At 42.1% G+C, this 16,303-nt stretch overlaps 1 protein-coding gene and 1 long non-coding RNA gene across 3 annotated transcripts in view; one reads left to right on the top strand and one right to left on the bottom strand.

Annotated features, from left to right (window-relative positions):
- CRADD (CASP2 and RIPK1 domain containing adaptor with death domain) overlaps positions 1–16,303 on the bottom strand; it is a 176,541-nt gene that overhangs the window by 147,523 nt on the left and 12,715 nt on the right. The gene's annotated exons all lie outside the window — the stretch shown is intronic.
- On the top strand, positions 1,668–15,267 carry LOC123592059. Its single transcript, XR_006709569.1, has 4 exons — positions 1,668–2,114; positions 6,774–6,879; positions 8,496–8,679; positions 14,931–15,267. It is a non-coding gene; the product is annotated as an uncharacterized LOC123592059 (long non-coding RNA).

Raw genomic sequence — 16,303 nt, 5'->3', positions numbered from 1 at the left:
TGGGGAAATTCGCATTGCCTCTTCTGACTTCTAGGCATATGTATTTGTTTTACATTAGAAGCTAAAGTACTCTAATTTCTCATGCTCAAGTAAATTTAACATGTTTTGTTAAGAATCATTTATGTACTGTACTGGAAAATAAAAGATAAACTAGACCCAGGCTCTGCTCTCTAAGAGTTTATATTTAAGTGGAAGAACTACATGTACATAAATATTTCCGATTGAAGCAGAATGTGCTTATTTGATAATCAAATCACATAACTAATAAGTACAATGGATGAAAGAGGTCATTCACATGGAATTTCAATAGGTCAAGGCAAAAACCAGGATACTCCAGACAGAAATATGAACAGGAGCAAAGACAAAGAAGCACTGTAGTACAGAGTATTTTTTAGGAATGGCAAGTTCTCTGACAACTGAGACCCAGCATGACACAGCTATTCTAGTCCAAGTGAATCACTCCCTGTGCAAGCCCTGTGATGTGCTTACCACATGAAGCTATGAAGAGAGGGGTCTGAAGGACCCAAAGTTATAAAATGAGGACCCCTGATGTCAAGGTGTTAAAACAAATTATCTATGAATCTATTGTGTATATTTCTAATTCTCTTTCACTCTACCTTGCAGGCAGTCAACAACACCATCTGTTCTCCACTTTGCTAAATCCTTCCCCTGTCTCAAGTTCTACATTTGCTTACCCATTTATTCATTCAACTGTTTTTTATCAGGCACCAAGTATTTGTCAGGCACTGTTCTAGGTGCTGAGGATACAATAATGAACAAGGCAGACAATGGCCCTGCCTTCATGAAGATAAACAGGAATGAAGGATAGGAGGCAGATACGGTAGGTGGTCAGAGAAAACTTGAAGAGGGCATATTTGACCAGAGGTGTGATCGAAGTCAGAAAGCAAGCCATGGGACCATGTGGGGAAAGAGCATTCTAGGCAGAGGAATGAGAAAATGCAAAGGTCCTGAAATGTCTGCAATATTCCAGGAAGGAGGCTAGTGAGTAAGGAAAAGAGAGGTGGAAAAGGAGATCAGAGAGGAAGCAGGGATCCAGTTCACAGAGGCACTTATAGGTAATGACCAACACTTTGGATTTTGTTTTCAGTGTAATGGGAAGCCTATCTCCTGATGCCCTTTCCCAGCCCTAACCCCGCCCCAACAAGCCTCTACTGATCACTTCTCCTTCCTGTGCATTTATCACCTGTCCTTTTATTTGCCACCCCGTCTATATTCAATGGATTTCTATTCATCTCTAATGCATCAATTCTATTTCCTCAACTATGTCTCAAGGACGAGAATTGTATCATATTCTCCTCTGCATTTCCAGGGCTTGGCACCTACCTACATGGTGCTCAATAAATCTTTTTGGAAGGTGATAATGATGATGTAATCCCTTGAAGTCCTTTCCAACTGTAAGATCTATGTTTCCTTTGAACTCTTTTGACAAACTAGTTTGCGCTATGACTCAGAGGACTGACATCTTTCTAGATATTTTGAGATTACAGTCATCCATTAAATGACTGAGATGAGTCACATCAGAGTTTTTATTTAAATGAAGGTTGTACCATTTGGAATGGGATCCTCTTAAGTGGAACTACTTATTAGTATTTGTACTTTAAGCCATTTGAACCTCAGGAGAGGCATATATTGCTATTAAGTAAATGCTATCCTGATGTGATCCCAACACCTGCCATTAAAGATGGCCTCAAATTCTTTGTTGCTTCTCCTAATGAAAGGTGGAGGATAATTCCCCTCACCTGGAGTCTGGGTTGGTCTTAGCAACTTATCTGACCACTAAAATGTAGGAGAATTAGTGTTCTGGAACTTATGGGGCTAGGTCACAAAAAGCCTTGAGCCTTAAAGTTTCCACCCACACCTTTTGGAGACACTCCCTCTGGAAACCCAGCTGCCATGCTGTAACTCAAGCACAATGGAGAGACAGTATGTCAGTGCTCAAACCAACAGCCACAGCAAAGTCCCCTGCCAAGAGCCAGCATCAACAGTCGACCACCCCAGCCCAGACACAGGAGTAAAGAAGCCATCCTAGAAGTGGATCCTCCAGCCCCAGCCACTTCAACTGACATCCTATGGATCAGAGACAAACCACACAGGTAAGTCTTTTCTAAGTTCTTAACCCACACACTAAAATGGTTCTTTGAGGGGCGCCTGGGTGGCACAGTCGGTTAAGCGTCCGACTTCAGCCAGGTCACGATCTCGCGGTCCGTGAGTTCGAGCCCCACGTCGGGCTCTGGGCTGATGGCTCAGAGCCTGGAGCATGTTTCTGATTCTGTGTCTCCCTCTCTCTCTGCCCCTCCCCCATTCATGCTCTGTCTCTCTCTGTCCCAAAAATAAATAAACGTTGAAAAAAAAATTTTTTTTTAAATAAAATAAAATAAAATAAAATGGTTCTTTGAATCTGCCATGTTTGAGGGCAGTCTGTTATACAATAGTTTTTTTTTTTGTTTTTAGTTAAAAAAAAAAAAAAAAACATAGAACATCACTACTCACAAAAGCGCCTGTCCCCCAATCATTTATAAAAATGACAGATACACACAGTCCAAGATTTGTCCTATGTCCAATGAACTGCTCTTCCCAGAGATTTAACCCATAGACATAGGGAAGACAAATGAGGTGATTTTGAACGAATACTCTGAATCAATCTCACTACTAAAATTGCAGGCCAACAAAAGTCACCTGAAATGCATCCAATGTAAAAGCCACAGCATCCATTTGGTTATACAGGTCACAGAATTATGCTATTGACCAAATTATACATATTTTCACTCAGTCACCCAACAGGTAAGAAAACAACTTAGAGCTGACCCTTGAACAATATGGGTTTGAACTACGTGGATCCACTTACACATGGGTTTTTTTCAGTAAATACAGTACAGTACGGCAAATGTATTTTCTCTTCCTTGTGATTTTCTTAATAATACTGTCTTTTCTCTAGCTTACCTTATTGTAAGAACACAGTGTATAGTAAATAAAAATACAAAATATGTGTTAATTGACTGTTTATGTGATTGGTAAGGCTTCCGGTCGACGATAGGCTATTTGTAGGTACATTTGGAGAAGTCAAAAGTTTTTTGCGGATTTTTGACTGCGCAGAGGGTCAGCACCACTTAACCGTCATGTTGTTCAAGGATCAACTGTATTATACTATTTAAAAACATGGGTGGGACTTAAAACAGAAATTAAATGCACAATTCTATCATGCAAATAAAAAGATCCAACTGCTAGACAATGATTACATGCAATACTAGGAATTTGTGAAAATTATTCTCAGACGCTACCAGAATGGAAAACACTCAACTGCAAATGGTCCCTCTCTTTTAGAACATCCTTTTGTTTGTGCAAAGAAGTTCTATTATGAAAACAAAAGCTCCTCAAAATGGGCAGGCATTTTTAGCCCCATCAGTATGAATATCACTTTTCCCCAACAATAGTCATTTCAGACCCTGCACGTGAGAGGCTTCTGGGAAAGCAGCCTGCTCATTTTATACCCTCCTCCTCTTCCTTCCCCCACTACCTTCTCCAAGTCATGTTTGGTTCTTCAAAACACACACACACACACAACACAATACAGAACCATTATGTGGTGCCAAGGGCAGGGAGGAGGGGTAAGATGAAGAGAACAAATTTTGGTAGTAAATGCTTTAGAGCATCAATGTTTCACATAAACTACTACCTCGTAGTATGTCTAATCATATTCCACCACGGTTTTCATAATATGAATTCACACTCACCACTGGTATGCCATTTTTAAAAATCAACGGAAGAAAATAAGTTCTCAAGAAAACCCCCTACAAGCGAGAGGCATAGCAATGTGAAAATGGCAAAATGCTTTTAACAGAAAACATCACCTTCCAGATTTATAAGCATGTGTGTTTGCTTGAAAAATAATTCATTATCAATAACAACAATAAAATCATAACAAAAGGAACCAAATGTCAACATTTATATCACTAGCAGCTACGTGGGTACATGCATTTTTCAAAAGAGAACTCCAGAATTTAATTAGAGAAAAATGTATTAACCTCTGATAAAAATACTTAATGAAAGACTAACGATTTCCTTCACACAGAAACCATTCCTTCAGCAGCAGTAAATCATTAGGTCAGCAAAACACGTGTCTAAAAACACATGTATTTATATTCCTACACTGCATTGTATTTCTAAAACTGCTTAAAAGGCACAAGTAGCTAGTAACACCATCAAAGCACACACAGTGACGTTTTGGTTACGTGGCTCTCACTATCAATAAAATGAAAGTTAAACAGGAATTTAAGAAATGTAGCAGAGGACATAAATCATGCTCTTTTCATTTCAGTGAGAACATTAGCAGCTCTGTGTCTTCCAGCCTCGGGAGCCATTACTTATATGTGAAATTCAAAAGAAGAGGAAGGCGTTTAAGCCAATAATGAAAGCAAGTTTGGCTAAATGTCAAACCACATGATACTAAGTTTCTTGCACCTTATTTATTACCAAGAAAGCTAAAACCTGCTCAATGGTCTTCTCTAATGCCAAAGCACCACTGATGGGGGAAATGAATATATGTCAAATTTACCTCTTCAAATCACTAATGTGGCCTGACATGTTCAGGCAGACAGGAGCCTGTCACCAAGGTACAGAGGATTTACATTTTCCACCTCAAATGGCCCTAACTCAGAAATAGACTTGTTATTAATACACGGGTACACAAAAGGGAACGTACAGTACCTAGGAATTGAATCATAATGCATTCCTCAGAGTCCCAAATACAGAAAAATTTAATAATTTGAAACATCAGATTATTTCATTCAATCAAGTAATTTTTTTGGTTTCATGAATCTCTGTGATTACCTGGCCCATTGATGGACCATTGATGGTCCAATGATGGCTACTCAAAAAATAATTACTGATGGGGCAGGCACTGCCCTAGGGGGCAGGGGCTGTCCTGGGCACTGGGGCTACAGGGTAGCAGCCCCACTTCTCAAGGAGCTTCCAGTCTATGGAAGGGTAACTCACTGGTCAAGTAAAAACAAATTCAATCAAGTACAGGGATAGATTCCGATGGTGTTGAAAGCTACAGAGGAGACAAAATAGGATCACACGATAGAAGGTGACGGACGAGGGCTCTAATTTGGACTGCCCAGGGAGGCCTCGCTGAAGAGGCCCGACACCTAAATTACCAGAGGAGCTAATCATTGCAGGAAAAGTAGGAGCAGGGCACACCGGAGGAAGGAACAAGCTAGAACAAAGGCCTCGGCAGAAACTGCCCTGGGCACCAGGAGAAGCTGCTAGTTGACCTGTGTCACTGTGGCTGGAGCACGGTGAGGGACAAGAGCAGATGTGACTGGAGCAGCCTTCCGACCACAAGGGCCTCATGGGCTCTCATACGGGTTCGGACTGCATTTCAGTACAATGGAAAACCACCGGAGGAGGGTTTGCTCAGAGGAGTTGCACACTGCTGTGTGGAAAATGGATGTACTCCCGTACATGTGGAAGCCACTGTAATTATCCTGGCAAGGGAAGGAGATAAGTAGACAGATCTGAAGAACATTTTAGAAGCTTGGGTAATGGAACAGATGTTGGGGAGGAGGGTTAGTGCGGGAAAAGATGAAAGCAAGGATGATGATTCCCAGGTTTTCAGCTGGAACCATGGGAAATCAATATTTCTGTCCGGGTTAGGTCCCTCATTCCTTCTCCAGTTGGACAGCTGGAATTAGAACCTGACCTTCTACTTCGTAATCCAGAAGTCTTTTAATTAAGAGTATTAAATTGAGATTTCCACATTAAATAATACCCAGTTTTTCTATTTTGCTATTACTAATTATTCACACAAAGGCTCAGAATAATTTCAAGGTAAGTGTGCATTAAAAATCAAAAACATACACAAATCAACATGTGATAGAATTTCACAGAACGAACATGCACACGCACACACACACACACACACACACACACACGAAGTACATGTTAAAACTATCCCAGTACGGTCTATATTTAAGTTAATAGTACCAATGTCAGTGTCCTGGTTTTGACAATGTATTATGGTTGTATATAAGATATTTTTGGTTGGTGGGAACTGAGTGAAAGATACCTGAGAACTCTCTGCACTACTTCTGGAACCTCTTGTCTTAAATTATTTCAAAGTAAAAAGTCATTAAAAAAAAAAAAAAATCTTGTCTAAGGACACAGAAGCAGTGGGAAACAGCCAATATCTGTCTAGATCACCTGATTTCTCGTTCTTTTGAGTGTACCATATTTTTTATTCAAAACTTCTTTGAATTAGGGGCGCCTGAGTGGCTCAGTCGGTTGAGCAAACCAACTTCAGCTCAGGTCATGATCTCGCCGTTTTTGAGTTCGAGCCCCGCGTCGGGCTCTGTGCTAACAGCTCAGAGCCTGGAACCTGCTTCAGATTCTACGTCCCTCTCCCTCTGCCCCTCCCCTGCTCACGCTGTCTCTCTGTCCTTCAATAATAAATAAACGTTAAAAAAAAATTTTTTTTAACTTATTTGAATTAAAAGAGCCTTAAGATAAAAAAAAAAAAGCAATACCTGATTGGCATCTGTTTTCTTGCTTTCTAAAGAGAAACTGCCTTTTTGCCCCTTTTGAAGGCAAAAAGAATCTTTGGTTGTGATCACTTCTACCAAGAACATGGGCAGCATGCAGTCAGCAGCCTTGGAGGCAAAATCTACATTTGGCTGGTCTATAGTAGGTGCAAAGAAACACTCATTCTAAAAACAATTAAAATGTCAGTTTTGTGTCTGTTTTCATTTCCCAAGTGAACTGAACAAAATAACCTAAACGATGGAAGCCACTGGTGAAACGAATCCGGACGGAGCTTATCAAATGTGAATGGCCCAGAGTGTGGAAAACCAGTGCCCTTAGGTGGGTGATTTTCTCTCATTTTTCCAGGGCCACTGCTCTCTCAAGAACTATCAACAGTGCCAAAAGACCAACAGCTGTGCCCCCATTCACAGGCTCACCACAGCACCTACAAGGTGAATTTTCCTGGAAAAAGTTGCAGGGGTTGGTTTGGTTGTTCGTTTTGTACAGGGTAGAGAAAGGATGGAAAAAATGGAGATACAGTTTCCAGGTGGTGGCACAGCGTGACCCTGAAAACCAGGTTGAGATACTTCCCTCTCACAAGGGAAACTGCAAGGTTGAGCGTCATGCCAAGCAGAGCCACAGTCAGTTACCACCCGGGACATGGGATTCTCGGTTTTCCCCCAGAGCCTATCGCTACCAGACCTAACAGCACCGACCTAAAGCCAACTTAAGTTAAAATGAGAAACAGAATGAAAATTTCTGTCTCTGCTAAAATCTAGAGAAACCTGGAAGGTATGGGGCAGATAAGTCAGCCCCAGAAGATGGCAGATGGAGTGATGTTCTCTCTCCCTAGGCCAGTTTCCTCACATTCAAGGCTCGACCTCTGCCCCCAAGCCCAAACATTAAGATTATCCGTCAGCTCATCTCTCTCTTACCTGCCTCTCTCTTTTTCTCTCTTTTTCTAAACACATCAATTCTTCATTTGAGCCAAACAATCTATTTGCTATCCTTCCCCTCACAGAATCCACTCATTCAAGGACCTACTTTGTAAAAAGGGCAGGTATATAATTCAGAAAGTGAAATGACACTGACGATACTAAAGGCGAGAGGAGGAGCTGGGGAGAGGTCATTCCATTTGCAACATGATAGGTTTAATGTTCCAGCAAAACATCTTGGGAAGGTATCTTGGAGAAAGCACTCAGCATCTACTCTGGACTGGCTTCTCCCCTAGTAATCATGACTACCTTCCCCCCGACCCAGAGCTGCCCTAGAAGCATTCCGTACTTTACCCTTCTTCCCACTGAGATTGCTCAGTCATGCTTCATGCTCTGGTGCCACTCTATTCTCTGTAGGCCACTGTTAAATGTCCAGAAATTCACATGTGTGTCACCCCTCTATCACCATAAAGACTACAAACTCCTTGAAGGACCTTCCATTTCTGATGTAATCACTTTGACGCCTTTTAGAGCCCACAGCACTTTGTGAACACTCAAAATGTATTGTTAACAAATGCCTCAGGGGATTGAGAAACCTCATACAGCCACACTTCTGAATAACAGACAGAAATAGCACAATGGCTATCTCAGGAAATGGGAAGAAATTTCTTAACCTTGCTTGGCATTACTTGTCAAGAGGTTTGAATTTCAGTGGTAAATGATTTCCTTCAAAGGAGGTGAAAACAGAGACAAGATAGGGGGTTGTAAAAAATACACTAAATACGTGACAGATGAGAACAAAAGCCAAATCCTCATGACGGCAAACCTTGCTTAACTCTTTTTGTGGTTAGTACCCAAATGCTAACATTATCTCATCACCCCAATACTTCATTTTGAGACTAAACCATGAGTAAGTATATGGGATAAGCTGAAATTAAATCCTCGTGTGAATGTGCAGAGCACAAAGGAGTTTTATCTGTTTGGTTTACCTAATTCTTTTTCTCTTATGTACAATTTTAGAAATGAAAGAAAAGGTTCAATGGCCCTGGTATGATGAATCGCTTCTGGCAAAATTTAATTCTAAAGAAATGGCAAAGATAATAACATACTTTCACAGAAAAAGTCTGTCCTGAAGAAGGGCCTCTCCCCTTTTGACTCTCAAAACAATTTTAGAACCAAGCATTAGCTTTAATCCAGCACTCTGGTAAGCACAAAGAAAAGAAAGGTAAACAAAACTGATTCCTGTCATGCAAAGCTATTTTCTGTCCCTTCTAACTCTTTATACGAAGTGTGGGGCAGACCTTCTCTGTAAAGGCCCAAATAGTAAATATTTTCTGGACCTTCTAGGCCAAAAACTCTCTATTGCAACTACAGAACTCTGCCGGTATAGTGTGAAAGCAGACACAGACAACATATGGACAAATAAGAATGGCTGTGTTCCAATAAAACTTTATTTATAGACGCTAAAATTTGAATCTCCTATAATTTTCATATGTCATGAAATATTCTTCTTTTGTTTTGTTTTTGTTTCAACCCTTTGAAAAGGTAAAGACCACTCTTAGCTCACAAGACACACAAAAGCAGGTAGTGGACTGGATATGGACCACAGGGACATGGCCATAGTTTGCCAACCCCTGCTTTATACCAAAGGCAAGGTGGCAGCAAAAAGTCAAAATTAGCTTGGAAACTTCAGCTTGCTTCTAAAAGAAGGCTGTTGGGGAAGGAAGAGGAACAGAAGGTGAATAGAGAAGGAAGAAGGGATGCCCATGAGAAACCAGGAAACTGCAGCCTAAGGGAGGAGAAACCCAAGTAAAAGAGGTGAAAGCTTGGGGCTGCGGGAGGAGGGTAGAAAAAAGGAAGCAGGAGGCCAAGTTTCTAGGGCATCTGTGGGAAATGAAGGGATGAAAGGGAAGTCAGCTAATGAGTAGCCCAGGGGAGGGGCTGTAGATTAAACTGTGAGAAAGCTGAACATCATAAAAATGCAGATTAACCGAGCAGCCCAGAATTTAAGAACTGAGGCTACTATGTGTACAAAATTATTCTCTTAGCAGGTAAGGACAATTCTCCTTACAAGTCTGTTGGAGACGGTGATTTTCATTTTGCTTTTATCTTATGCAATTGCTCCTAGGAATATCAGTTCAAGAAGGCCAATTGTGAAAGCCTCAAGTCTTCAGTCTTAGAATTTCCCTCATCCTTTTTTTTTTTTTTTTTTTGAGAGCGAGAGAGAGTGAGTGGGGGAGAAGGGCAGAGGGAGAGAGAGAGAGAGAATGAGAATCTTAAAACAGGCTCCACATTCAGCATGGAGCCCAACATGGGGCTTGATCCCATGACCCTGGGATCATGACCTGAGCCAAAATCAAGAGTTGGACACTCAACCGACTGAGCCACCCAGGCACCCAAGAATTTCCTTCATCTTTAAAATGATTTGGCCCTGGGAAGAGATGGGCTTCAGGGGTTCTAACTGCTGCACCCACTCTTATACCTAATCTGTACCTCTATGAGACAAATTTTCACCAGTGAGAAGGTAAAAAACACACTCATATGTGAGATTTCATTGTTACAACAGTTAAAAATAAAGCTGATAAAATGGTTTAATAACCAGACAGGTTAAAAACTGCGTTGCACAGAGACCAGAACAAAATGCTTTAAGTTTTATAAAATGAAAGGTTAAAGGCTGGCACCCAGCAAACATTAAATAGCAACTTTTAAGAAATGCCAAAGAGTCAATTTCATGGAGGATCAAAAACCAAAGGGTTATTATCTACTGACTACTGAGGAAGACTGACAAATAAGATAAAGTTAAAAAAGCGATAATAGTGTCATGGGCTAAACTGTGCCTCCCCAAAAGCCGTATGTTAAAGCCCTAACCTTACCCAGTGCTTGGGAATGCAACTGTATTTGGAGTCTTTAAGAAAGTAATTAAGTTAAAATGAGGCCATTAGGGTGACCCTAACCCAATATGAGTGGTATCCTTGTAAGAGAAGGAAATTAGGACACATGGAGACACACACACACACACACACACACACAAACACACACACACACACACACACACACACACACACGGGGGAGACGATTTGAAGAGGCAGCAGGAGGGCCGCCATCTGCAAGCCAATGGGGCCTCAGAAGAAACCAAACCTGCTGACAACTTAACCTGGGACTTTCAGCCTCTGGGACTGTTAGAAAATAAATTTGGGTTGTTTAAACCACCTAGTCTGGATACTTTATTATGGCAACACAAACAAACTAATATAAACAGTTATGACACCTAGAGATTAAGAGGAAGGTGAGGGGAGCAAATAAGGCTATCACAGATTCATACACTCAACCAACATTTATTGGTCCCAATAAGTATTTCTGCAATGTGCTAGGTTCTGAGTCTACAAGGGTGAAAAACTGAGTTCTTGCCTTCGATGAACTCACAGTCTACTTGAGGACAAAATTTTCTAACATAGTATGGACGTGCCATAACAGAAATATTCCCATGACACTTTGGAAACACAGAAGAGGGGTTTCTCAGTCAGCCATGAAAGGGGTGCACAAAGCTTCAAGAACAAGGTAACGTCTGGGCTAGGGGCTTTCAAAAAACCAAACAACGACAACAACCACAACACCACTTTCTTCTGGTTGTTTGAATAGGAATATATTTTCGAAGTGGAGAAAATAAATATCACTGAGGAAGAGGAAGTGTGATGTGAGCGATGGGAGGTCCTCCTTTGGCCATGTGGAGTCAAGGTGGAGGACCGAAGTGCAGCTGGCTATTCGGCCAGGAGACAGGGATTTGGAAGAGTTCACTTTGAGGTGGTCATCGAGCCAGGAGTGCAGATGGGCTCTGCCCTAGGAGAAGGTTGCTGGGAAAGGAAGCTGAGCCTCCAGCCAGGGAGAAGATAAGAATTGAACACATCTCCAGAGAAGAGAAGCGTTTAAGAGACAAGTAGAGCAAGGAGAAGCGGAGAAATAATAAATGGAGGGGCAGGAGGAAAAACAACACCGAGGAAGGGGGCAACACCAAGAACGAAAGAGAGAGCGGCCCCCATGTCAGATGTTGCCAAGACAGCAAGCGGCAACCTGAAAAATGCCAATGGACTTAACCAAAAGTCCCTGGTGACCTCTGTGAGAACAGCTACAAGGAGCAGAAGTGCAATGGCCACAGCTTGAGAAGTGAATCACTGTGTTCACGTGGGAGGACATTCATGAAAACTCAAGGAAATAAAAGCCGCTTGAGTCATCTTCTGGGGCTGGTACGAGAGGAGGAGATGGACGACACAGAGGCAGTTGCAACAATAATGTTGGGGGTTGAGGCTGTGGGGGGGGGGGCAAGGGGACTCTCGTTCTGTTCTTCCAGTCTTCTGGGGGCTGCTTGAAGAGAGTGGAAAGGAAAGAAGTGAGGCAAAGGAGAAAAATGGCATTTATTGACTACCTGTGAGGCACTCGCTGACCTGAAAAACACTACCTGCATGAACACAGCACTTTTTGTTTTGAAAGATTCATTCATATACCCTCTCATTTAACCTCAACAACTACTCTCAGGGAAGAATACCAGCAGCTCTGTTCTACACATGAAGAAATTAACATTTAGAAGAAAAAAATAAAAACAAAATCATCTACCTGACCTCACAGAGCAGATAAAGGTAGAAGCAGGACTTCATCCAGAGCCTAGACCCAGGATCTCCAAACGCTCACCCAGCCTTTTCACAGAACGAAGTGCTCGTGGCTCTGGGCTGGGTCTCAGCTTCCTCCTATGAAAAATGGGACGCCTGGGTGGCTTGGTCGGTTAGGCGTCCGACTTCGGCTCAGGTCATGATCTCACGGTCCGTGAGTTCGAGCCCCGCGTCGGGCTCTGTGCTGACAGCTCAGAGCCTGAAGCCTGTTTCGGATTCTGTGTCTCCCTCTCTCTCTGCCCCTCCCCTGTTCGTGCTCTGTCTCTCTCTGTCTCAAAAATGAATAAACGTTAAAAAAAAAAAATTAAAAATGGGAACGATAATAGCCTGTACCTCACACTATTAATAAATGTAAGGCACCTAAGGGGCTGGCTCACGGTCAGTGCTCGATAAATGTGAGCCACTGTCAGCCTGCATTCAAGGAGCAGAGCGTGTACACAGAGCTTACACAGCACGTGTCCACTCTCGGTGAGCAGGAAGAGCTGTCCAAACCAGAAATCCAGGAATCACGCCGGAATCCTCTTTCTCCTTCAGCCCACAGTTCAACCAGGCAATGAGTCCTTCTAACCCTGTGCTTCTCAACCTTCGTGTTGTCACTGCCTCTCTAAGAAGACGTCCCTAATAGCGCCGCTCCCATGAAATTCTAACAGCATGGATAACTGCTTATCTGTTTATGTACTGTGCCCTTTTGAATCTGAATATCGAGGATTTTTTTTTTTTTTTACACCATTCCCCCAACCAATTTTCACTTTGGGAAAAGATCCCCTTGGTACCACCGCCCCCCCCCCCACTGCCCACCCCATGAAGAACACATCTGATAATCCTCCCTCCTAAATCTCTCTCAGCCCATCCCCTTCTTCTCTATCCTCAATGCCAGTAACTAGCCCTCACCATTTTTCATCTAGATTGTTCCAACAGCTTCCTAACTGGGCTTCTTACCCCTGTTTTGCCCAGCTCCCCATCCATATGTCACCAGAGTAGGCTTTCTAAATGCAAGTCTGTTCGTGTCAATCCCTTTCTCAAATTTCATCAAGTTGTGCTCCATCACGGATTGAACCTTTACATGGCACTCAAGGCCCCTGTCGAGCAGCACTGGGCCTGAGCCTCCAGCCTTAGCTGCCGTCACACCACCCCATCCCATCCCTAGACACTAGGTGCATACAACGTAAAGCCATTGCCTCCATGCCTTGGCACTTTCTGTCACCTCTGCCTAGAATGCCCTTCCCCCCTGCCTTCTTGTGAACTCCTACTTACCCTTCAACACTCAACTATACACGCTCTCTAGAGCCTTCCCCGGTTCGGTCTTACCACAGGCTAGGTGGAGCCATCCCGTCCCTTGCACATACCTCTCTGCGTCACAACTCTTCAGTTACCTCTAATGGTAATAATGACAACTAACATTCACTGAATGTTAAATAGATGCCAGACTCTATTCTAAGCAGTTTACACGTATCATCTCATTTATTTGGAGCAACCCGAGCGCAGGAATTATACTTTATTAATTTCCGTATCTAACCTTCCGTATTCCCAGCCAACAGTAGAAATTCAATAAATGCTCGCTGAAGTAATGCAGGAAGCAAAGTTTTGGAGATGCTCAGATCTGCTCTTTCCTCTGACTTATACAGCCCCTCCTACAATGATTTATAGTGTTTACTCTGATAATAAGGAGAGGGATGAGATATGATTATTCCGCCAAAGGTTTTAACAGTTTCTTTGAAATATACTCCATGATTTAGTGAAAACAGTCATTAGGAATGCCTTTCCAAGTGCAAAGGGAGAAAAAAAATCTCATCTACCATCCAGAACACTCACATATTTACAAATCTAGTCAATGTGAGGGATATAAATAGATCTTAAAAATGCCGCAGGCAAGAACTTAATCACCTATAGTGGAGCAGCTTGAGAAAAACAATGAAGAGAAAAGATTTAGAAACATAATATTTAAAAACATACAAACAGGAGACCTAGAAAAAAAAATCAGGTTATATAATATCCTAGTGAAACACTTTGAAATAGAATACTCATAGAAAGATAAACAGAAAAATACTTGAAACAACAGAGTGAAGAATATTCCTCATAGTTCCTTAAGGGTAACTGGAGAAGGTCATTTAAGTCCAGCGCACCCCACCCCCACCCTCTGCTAACTGAAATGAAACAACGAGTGACTAGCCTCAAGGATAATTTAACAGACTACGTCAAATTGATTCCGAAAGTTTTACTCTCTGGAGAAAAAAAAGTATATATATTTTTTTACACACACACACACACACACGTATAATCTTCTGACTTTTATTCTTTAGTTGGCATCACAAGAAATTCCAGATTTAAGTGTTAGTATCAAGTAAATAATAACGTTCTGGAAATGACTGCAGTTGAGAAAAGAGAGCGCTTCTAAAACAATGTCCTAGAGTAAAAACCCAAATACTGCATTTCACTACTCATTTGTTATAAACCGTGATTATCTCTGGGCAATAAGATTATGGATGACTTCCATTTTTCTTGTATCTTTCTAGAGCCTTTGCTTTTTAAGCAACAAATTGCCTTTATATTTGGGGGGGAAAAAAAAGAGCTATTTTCACTTTTTAAAACATTTTTTTTGTGAAACTAATAAGAACATTTGTTATTAATTTACAAGTCACTTTCACGTATGGCAGCTACATTTCCATTTATGATAACAAATATACATACTTTAAGTCACTACATCTGGTAAGTGCAGTAAGGCCCCAAAATGATTTGACATACTTCCCAAGAAAATGTGAGGTTTCTGTTTTGACTCTTTGAATCTGGCCTCTAGGACAGCTGAACCAAAGAATACAGTGAGAGTTAACACTATGCCAGCATCTGGGCCCAGGCCTTAAGAAACTGGCAGTTTTCACTTCCTGTCTCCTGAAACTCAACTACCATACTGTGAGGAAACCCCAGCCACCTGCAGAAAGGCCTCTGTGGAGAGGAACCAACAAGCAGCACCAACTTGCCAGAAATAGGAGTGACACATCTGGAAAACGGCTCCTCCCACCCCGGTTAAGCCACTCCAACTGACAACAGCTACAGCAGAAATGAGCTGCCCCTTCTGAGCCCTGCCCAAATTGCACATGCATGTAAAAACAAATAACTGTTCATGATCCCAGGGTCGTGGGGTTGAGCCCCATGTCAGGATCCACTCTGAATGTGGAGCCTACTTAAGATATTCTCTCTCTCTCTCTCTCTCTCTCTCTCTCTCAAATTAAAAAAAAAACAATCATGGAAAAAAATAAACAACTGTTATTTTAAGCCATCATGTTTTGAAGCAGCTTGTTAATAAAATATAACTAGAATACCATATTATATTTTGCCTCTACCTTTCCCCAGTTATAATTTAAACTCTTTGAGGGTATGATTCCATCTTTACATCCATCTTTGTAGTCATTCCTTCGTTCATTTGATAAACATGTGAGGACTAATGTGTACCCAGCACTATGCTAGACAGGTTATGCAGGTACAGAGATAAAAACAGTCTCTGCCTTAGATGTGATGAGTCTGTATCTTCAGAGACAAACAAAAATAGACGATGATAGCCATAACACAGCCTTTGCTGAATAGCCAGCCAACGGTAGACAGTCAATAAATGTTGGCTAAATAAACGACTGACTAAATCAGGTTCTTAGAACTACTTTGGGAATTATATACTCTCATCATTTTATAGATGAGATGCACCAGTTAGCGATGTATTACTTCTTAGTTTTAAATTCGCTCTCTTTGCCCTGCTTCATGACCCTGGGGCTGGACCCTGGGAACATTTGGCCTTTGCCAGATGGTGTAGTGTTCGTTTCCATCAAAAGAGGGCACTGGAGGGACACTGAAAGCCCATGGCAGAGGCAGGGGCTTTTCATTCGGGTTTGGGATGCTTTATTCTCTCCCACCCCCAAAGTGTACTGCCAGTGGCATTTGGGAAACGCAAAGGTGCTTACTCTCCAGGGAATTTCTCTGCCACTCAGCAGACTGCTAAGGATCAACTCTGGCCCACCCACATGCTCTACCAAGATTCTCGGCCAAGTGGGCTTACAGACCGGTCCAGCCAGTTCACTGGCCACCAGTAGGCCTCATATTCAAGTGGCAGTCACTCATCTCCAAAGGGAACTGAAACTCAGCCTTGGGGGTGGCGAGGGGCCTCTTGCGAGCTCTTGGTGC

This window comes from Leopardus geoffroyi, chromosome B4 (genome assembly GCF_018350155.1).
Source record: "Leopardus geoffroyi isolate Oge1 chromosome B4, O.geoffroyi_Oge1_pat1.0, whole genome shotgun sequence".
Classification (NCBI taxonomy): Eukaryota; Metazoa; Chordata; class Mammalia; order Carnivora; family Felidae; genus Leopardus; species Leopardus geoffroyi.
The sequence above is the reverse complement of the archived record's forward strand: the minus strand, read 5'-3'. Positions and strand labels throughout refer to the sequence as shown.